The 8,477-nt window shown below is 41.1% G+C and overlaps 1 protein-coding gene across 3 annotated transcripts in view; it reads right to left on the bottom strand.

Annotated features, from left to right (window-relative positions):
- Window positions 1–8,477, bottom strand: part of LGR4 (leucine rich repeat containing G protein-coupled receptor 4) — a 127,407-nt gene that overhangs the window by 71,971 nt on the left and 46,959 nt on the right. The window lies entirely within an intron of this gene.

Genomic DNA, 8,477 nt, shown 5'->3' with positions numbered 1-8,477 from the left:
ACACACACACACACACACACACACACACACACACACACACACACACAGAGTCTTGATGCATGTAACTAAAACTGCTCTGAAACCACCGCCTGTAAAAAATGTGACCACCCAGTGTTCAAATATTCATACCGTAATGTCTGTTTTTTTTTAAATAAATAAATACACGCACTGAGACTTGATAAAATAAAGACCTTCAGGCAAGTGCGGCTTTTGGAGCAGCTGACAAGAATAGTAGGAACATGCCCCAGCTCTACCGCAGTCATATTTTCTGCAAAACCTATAAAAGTCCTCGAGGTAATAGTTTTAAGTATAATTCATTTTTAGCCCATGAGCACATGCATGCAAGCAGCAAGTGCTTACATGATAGGTATGCAGACCAATTCTTTTCTTGTTTTTATTGGCAGTAAGTGGCAAACTAAACTCCACCACCTTTTACTCACGTTGAGTAGCACTTTGCTCCATGAGTAGTGGAGTGAATAGGAAAAATAAATAAATAAATAAATAAATTAGTTGCATACCTATCATGAAATCAGTGGGACTACTCATGAAGGAAAGTACTACTCAACCTGAGTAAAAGCGAGAGAACAGGGCCAGAATCAAGAATTTGATTTGACAAGTATTAGTTTAAACTAATAGTTGCAAATTTAATTTTTATTATTTAACCTTTTTATTTTTTACTTTCTGCTTTTGCTGCCCTTCAATTTTAATTTTTTTTAAAAATAGTTTAAAAAAGACTTAATACCACGGCTGCAAAGTTCTTCCAATCTCCCTTGCCTCATCGGTCTTCCAAATCAGAGCAAAGCCTCACTCTGGCATCAAGCTTGAGAAAACTTTCATTCCTTATGGAATGCACAGCAACACTTATCACCTAAACAACGTAAGTTACACACCTTCTTATTTCCAGAAAATGTGTGGAAGACGGTTGGCCTACAACCACCAGATGTTCCTGCATCTGAGTACAGACAGAGGTGCCTCTCATATCAGCAATACACACACAAGTACCCCTCTCCTTTAGCCGATAAACACATGGATGTCGTTTATTTTTTCTTGTCATTCCACACACCCTGTTTGCAATTAAAACCAGACCAGAGGATAAGTCTGTTATTTCAACCATTGGGAATGGTATTTGTTTGGTGCTAATGTTTGGTACCAAAGGGCTATAGTCAGAAAACAAAAATAGCCACGATCTTCTATATCCATGCTAGACCTGTTTAGTTTGAGATCCTAGCTCCATAAAAGTCCAGCCTGTCCAGATGAGCATTTGTTCTGCTGCAGAATCCTATGATGGAATAAAACCAGAAACACTGACAAAGCCAGAAGTTAAAGGGCTCATCAGCCAGGGGAGCAAGAACTACATGCCATGACCAGTTGTGGAATTCTACAAGCATGTGTTTATAGCCTGCACCATCATTACTTTTGAAACTCTCCACCTGAAAAGCAGAGTCACTACTTCTGGAAATAAAACAACTGAGCTGAGCTGAGTTCACTCAGATACCACCCTAGAGAAGGGTGTGGCACAAATCCCTTATCAGCCATTTAGTGGCAGCAAAAGAAAAGTATTCTGCTGAAGAATCAAAAGCAGTTTCCATGGCCAGGGCCAAATCTTTCACTGTTTTTCCTCAATAGGAGACTTGGCACTAACTTTAACAGGTGCAGGCTCCTAAGGAGCAAAGGAAGACTTCAGAGCCTCTGAGGGCTGACAGTCACAAAGGTCATTCCTGAGGGAATAAACCTCCAAGATGCTTGTGCCCTGCCTTGTGCCAGAATAGGAGCTGAAAACTTGTCAGCTTCCATATAATGTACATTAAAATATACCCTCAATATACCAAGTAGCTTTTTCCTGAAAACACTACAAGTAATGTCCATGTTATTCCTGCAACTGTCAATCATAGTTCATAAAGAAAAAAAAGTGCTTACACAACATCTAGTCATAGTTCATAAAGAAAAAAGTAGCTCTATTTATACCAACATCCAAGTATGTTACAAGGCCAATAGGCCTGCTGAAATCACACATTGGTTATTGAAAAACTATCCTATTTTTTGCCACAAAGAGACCAAGCTGGCACTTGATGGAATTTAGATCAGGCTTTCTTTGCTCATCCAATGGATAAATAACTAGTCACTGGTTTGCTGCTCCTCTGCTCCTTAACTTCCACACACGTGCCCACAGAGCACTAGCAAAATGGTAGCAAATAATTCTAATATACACTCAGCAATGTCGTATTTACTGGCAATTGCCTCTTTCACCAAGATGTTTGCCCAGTTCTGATTTCACCTGGGCAAATCAGGAATTACCCCATTGCAACTGACGGAATTACACTGGTGTATATCAAGAATACAGGAAACCAGAATAAGATGCAACACAAACCCAGTTGTGAAAGTGACTAAAACGTGAACCACAGTCCAGCCTCCCTCATTAAATTCATGGAGTCAAATGAGAGGTGTTTTATTGACGAGCTCTATAGTCTGAATATTTATAAAGGTGCTTTGTATCTCAGCAACAGCTTGGGTACCATGGGATGTTGCAGTTGCTGTGGGTGGACATTTTTCTTCTTGTGTAGAAAAGTAAATAAAAGTATCAGATACATGAATTGTCAGCTGTCTGCTCCACAGGAGGCTGCAACTTTTACTCTCCTCCTCCCCTGCATTTTTCAAATTGTCATGAATGCATGCATTTCACACACCCAGGCTAGGCCATTCCTTTTCCAGATGACTCCACATCCCCTTCCAGGGCTTAACTAAATAAGCATTTATGAATTAGGTAAAAGAAAAGAGGGAGGAGGGGAGACCTGGAGGAATCACAAAGGTATAGTAAGTTATACAAGAATACCACAATTAATGTTATTTTGGTAGTGTCTCCTAAAAGAATATCCATGCAACATAGGTCTTTAAATTATTATTAATAGTTTCATAATCTGGGATGTAGTAAAGTTTATATAGTGCATATTATCCAAATGTCCTTCATAGACAGACAGACAGACATCATTTCATTCATGATTTGAATACAGCCACTTCTGGGGTAAAATATGACAGCTGTTTAACAGCACATGGTAACACTAAACAACAGTTTAGGATAGGAACAGGATACCGTATCCAGTTGAAACCAATAGTCTCAACAAAGCAGAGGACAGAATGAAAGCTATTACAGCTGCAAGGGCCTGATTTTCAGAAGTGTCAAGAACTCATGACTCCAACTGAGTCAATGACTATTGGGATTTAAACACTAGTAGTTTTTTCCACCAAACCCCCAAGATATGTTATATACTGAAGCCTACTTTTAATGAAACTCCATTCATAGCAAAGCAAAGTCTCAGATTGTTTTGACACATTATAATATGGAAACTTCTGTTCCTATATTATGGAGTGAATCTCCAGTCAGAGCAAAGCAGTTCTGTGGAAAAACAATTGCTTTTACTACACAGAGTTCCACTGCATTTTCAAGTTGCTAATATGACAATGTTCATATTGGAATTTACTTCTGTCTTACATGTGCCATCTTAGTTTTGCTCATAAACATGGTATAACCAGTTCCTTAAAGGATTAGATTTCTGGTGAGTACTCCAAATGCTTTACACCAGAAGAACAATGCTGAAACACAGATATCAACATATAAAAGCAATTAAGAAGAACATTTTGGAAAGGAAAAATAGGACTAAGTTTTATCTCCCAAATGAATACAAAGTCAACAGAATTTTAGTTATAGAAGAAAAATTTTCTGCAGCAAAAAAGGACACTGTGTATACATTGTAGTCAACAGATGTTTTCATCTGCTTATATGGAAATAAGTCACTGAGTTTAAAAGCAAGAATTCACAAGCAATATTTGTAACATCAATATCTATGCTGCAAGTAGAATCCAAACTATTGAAGTCAGAGGAGTCAATCACACTTGCTAATGCTCTTTTAATTAGCAAGGAAATTATTTAAAATTACTTACTCTTGTGGGAAAGCTGCAACAAAGGTATCAACAACCAGGGCCGCCGAGAGCGGGTTCGGGCCCTGGTGAAAAAAATTTTTCGGGCCCCCCTAGCAAGGGCGGACCAGCTAAACAGGGCCGACGAGAGGGGGGGGAAGCCGGGCCCCCTTCCGGACTGCCAGGCCCTGGTAATTTGTACCGGCTTCCCCCCCTTCTCGTCGGCCCTGTCAACAACATAAAAATTAGTGCTGAAGTAATGCCAGACAACTGGAAGCATAAACAAATGGAAAATAGACTGAATCAAGTGTTTCTTGTTATTCAGATAATATTAAAATATGGTACTCCTCAAACGTCAAGGAACAAATCAACCCAAAGAGAATCTAGGAGGCTGCATGTTTAACGAAGACTAAATGTCAACTTAGATCTGGATCCTACAAAGAAAACCTTGTGGAATGACCCCATAGCCTACATTTTGCAGGGTCGGGGCCTCAGTTGATGGTACATTAACAACTTTAGACCAAAAACAAAACAAAAAAAGACAATCATGGAAATACCAGAAGTAATATTAGAAAGTGTTATTCTTATCTTAACTCTGCTGTCTAGTGAGATATGTGCTTAGTAACACAATTACTACCATACACTAAACTAGGGTTACCATACGTCCGGTTTTTCCCGGACATGTCCGGCTTTTTGGTAATCAAACCCCCGTCCGGGGGGAACTGCCAAAAAGCCGAACATGTCCGGGAAAAATACCGGCCGGGCACTTCCCCTCCCGGGCTCCAGCTGCTCTGCTCCTCCCCTGACTCTTCGGTTCTGTTTAAGAGCCGAGCTGTCCGAGCGCCCCGGCTTCGGGCAGCCCCGGCTTCGGGCAGCCCCCTTGCCTCCGGACCCCAGCCGCCGGCCAGGCACTTCCCCTCCCGGGCTCCAGCTGCTCTGCTCCGGCGGCGCAGGGTCCGGAGGCAAGGGAGCTGCCTGAAGCCGGAGCGCTCGGGCAGCTCGGCTCCTAAACAGAGTCGAAGAGTCAGGGGAGGAGCACAGCAACCGGAGCCCGGGAGGGGAGGTGCCCGGCATGGGGGCTGCCCGGCAAACCATGAAGCCGGTAGCGCTCGGGCAGGCTGGGAGGGAGGAGGGGGAGTTAGGGCGGGGACTTTGGGGAAGGGGCAGGGAATGGGCAGAGTTGGGGTGGGGAAGGGGCAGAGTTGGGGCGGGGCCAGGGCCTGTGGAGTGTCCTCTTTTTTTATTTTTTAAATATGGTAACCCTAACTAAACTGATCACGTCAGCACCAGTTGTCCCCATGCCATATTTCAGCACAAGTACAGCAATTCAGTTGGTGCTTCTGGGCACTCACCAGTCTTCCCTTCCTTTCTAGTATTTTTCCAGATGAAGTTCAGACGCAACATTTTGGTCAGGTTTCAGAAAAACACAGCGAGCTAGAGCATGACTCGTCTCTGGGATTCCAAGTCAGGCCTGATTCACATCATCTTGGATGGCATGAGAGAGCTATATCTACAAAATACAGATGACTAGAAGCCATCATTCTCCTCGGGGCTGTGATGCAATGTGATCCACAGTAAGTCACGGAGAGGTCTATCAAGGTTGGCTTAACCTTTGGGGACACGCCCAGAAACTAGGCTTGTTTGGTGAGAGTTTTCCCAGACATACTTAGCACAGGACAGAAGACAAAATCATTTTTAGTAATAATTCCTATTTCATTTATAATTCCATCACCCCACCCTATTCTCCTCCCTTTTTGTTCTTTCATAATGTCTTTTAAGCAGATGTTAAAACAAAGCCAGCACACTAAGATTCCTGGAATTTGTCAGTGTAACTCAGAGTTCCTTTAACCTGAACCCTTTGTGTTGGGTCCAGTCTCCTTCATACCTGATTTTTACAAGCCACATCTGAATATGAAATGAGGAGAATGGAGTTTAAGCACAACTTAGCATTTTCTGTCCCTAGTCAGCTTCAGCATGTTCCCTTCAGGATATCCTGATGCTGTGTATGAACATTGCCTTTGTTGTTTTCTTTAAATATTAATTTTAACGAAGCCATCCCTCCCTTTGCACTTGCTATGAGAATGTAAATATACTTAATATACTTTAAAAAGTGTAAACGTTGATCAGTTAGAACATTAGCAGCTCTGAAAATCTGCCTGTATTTAAAATAGATATACAACTAGCGAAATTATCATGGGGAGAAAACAACAAACGCATTTACTGTACGCAGTTAGCATCCTGCAACATTGGATCTCCTCTCTCAGTGCTGAAGAAAGAGACTTGAGAATTAAGCTTTGCCTATGCAACTCACAGCAGTGAAACAAAAGCCTAGATTTGCGAGATAACATATTGCACTAGATGAGCTTTATAACAGTGCCTTTGTGAAAAATACACATTGTCAAAGCAATTTGGGCTGTTAATATAGACAGGAAGTAATCAGAAAATCCTTGGATAAGGGGTCCATGCCATCCCACGCCGCTGCATCTGTGCCTCCCCGTGCTCTGATAAGGGCTCTTGCAGCTCTCTTCTCTATGGCCTCCCCAAGACAAGCTTTCCCAGACTCCAAGCTGAGCAGAAACACAGTGGCCTGATGCCTCACATATAGCTTGAAGCAAAATCATATCATGCCCATCCTCCAAACAATTCCCATTCCATTCAGGATCCAGATCATTTCTAAAAACCCTGCACAGACTTACTATTGCCTGACAAACTGCTCAACAAATATCAGCCTCCTCTCTGCACCTTCACAGAATCTCCCCACTGTTAAATTGCCTGTCGTCTATTGCCTCAGAGTCATCATTACGTTTCACATTTCAAATGTCCACATGCAGATTATCCCATGACTATATACTCCTCAGAAGAAAGAGTGTGGGGGTAAGGGGGGAGAGAAATTAATTCTTACATCACTCTAGAGAGTGCATTAGGATACAGCTTGCATGACAAGTGAAGCTGTGTAGTACTGAATGACATATATACATGATCACAAAAAACAGATGCAGTAACACTGTCACATCCATGCCTTTAAAGTAGGGCTGTCGATTAATTGCAGTTAACTCACGCGATTAACTCAAAAAAATTAATCGTGATTAATCACAGTTTTAAACACACTGTTAAACAATAGACTACCATCTGAAAGGCATTATTAACTGCCACACAGTTAACTAATGCACAATATTGTCTAGGGCAAAGCAAATGCACTCTTCTCTTTAAAGTAGAGTTGTCAAGCAAGTAAAAAAATTTAATTGTGATTAATCGCGTTGTTAAACAATACAGACGCTCCCCGAGTTATGTAAACCTGATGTACGCAAATCCGAGTTTACGGAAAAATTCCGTAAGCTAGAAATAGGAGGGTTTTTTTGTGTTTGTTTGGTTTTTTTGGCGTAATGGTTGGAGATACGTTTCCAACTTACGCAAAATTCGAGTTACGCAAGGCGTTCCGGAACGGAATGCTTGTGTAAATCGGGGAGCATCTGTAATAGAATACCATTTATTTAAATATTTTTGGATGTTTTCTACATTTTCAAATATATTGATTTCAGCTACAACATGGAATACAAAGTGTACAGTGCTCACTTTATATTTATTTTTGATTACAAATATTTGCACTGTAAAAAAACAGAAGAAACATTATTTTTCAGTTCACCTATTACAAGTACTATAGTGCAATCTCTATCATGAAAGTTGAAATTACAAATGTAGAATTATGTAGAAAAAATAACTGCATTCAAAAATAAACCGATGTAAAACTTTAGAGCCTACAAGTCCATTCAGTCCTACTTCTTGTTCAGCCAATCACTCAGACAAACCAATTTGTTTACATTTGCAGGAGATAATGCTGCCTGCTTCTTGTTTACAATGCCACCTGAAAGTGAGAACAAGCATTCACATGGCACTATCGTAGCCAGCATCGTAAGATAGTTACATGCCAGATGCTCTAAAGATTCATATGTCCCTTCATGCTTCAACCACCATTCCCAAGGACATGCGTCCATGCTGATGATGGGTTCTGCTCAATAACAATCCAAAGCAGTGCGGACCGACATGTTCATTTTCATCATCTGAGTCAGATGCCAAAAGCAGAAGGTTGATTCTCTTTTTCGGTGGTTCAGATTCTGTAGTTTCTGTATTGGAGTGTTGCTCTTTTAAGACTCCTGAAAGCATACTTCACACTTCGTCCCTCTCAGATTCTGGAAGGCACTTCAGAGTCTTCAACCTTGGGTCAGTGCTGTAGCTACCTTTAGAAATCTCACATTGGTACCTTCTTTGCAGTTTGTCAAATCTGCAGTGAAAGTGTTTTAAATCAAACAACATGTGCTGGATCAATATCTGAGACTGCCATAACACAAAATATATGGCAGAATGTGGGTAAAACAGACCAGGAGACGCACAATTCTCCCCCAAGTAGTTCAGTTACAAATTTAATTAACACATTTTTTTTTAAAAACAAGTGTCATCAACATGGAAGCATGTCCTCTAGAATGGTGGCTGAAGCATGAAGTGGCATACGAATGTTTAGCATATCTGGCACGTAAATACCTTGCAATGCCTGTTCTCACTTTCAGGTG

This window comes from Terrapene carolina, unplaced genomic scaffold (assembly GCF_002925995.2).
Source record: "Terrapene carolina triunguis isolate 2854851 unplaced genomic scaffold, T_m_triunguis-2.0 Scaffold96, whole genome shotgun sequence".
NCBI lineage: Eukaryota > Metazoa > Chordata > Testudines > Emydidae > Terrapene > Terrapene triunguis.
The sequence above is the reverse complement of the archived record's forward strand: the minus strand, read 5'-3'. Positions and strand labels throughout refer to the sequence as shown.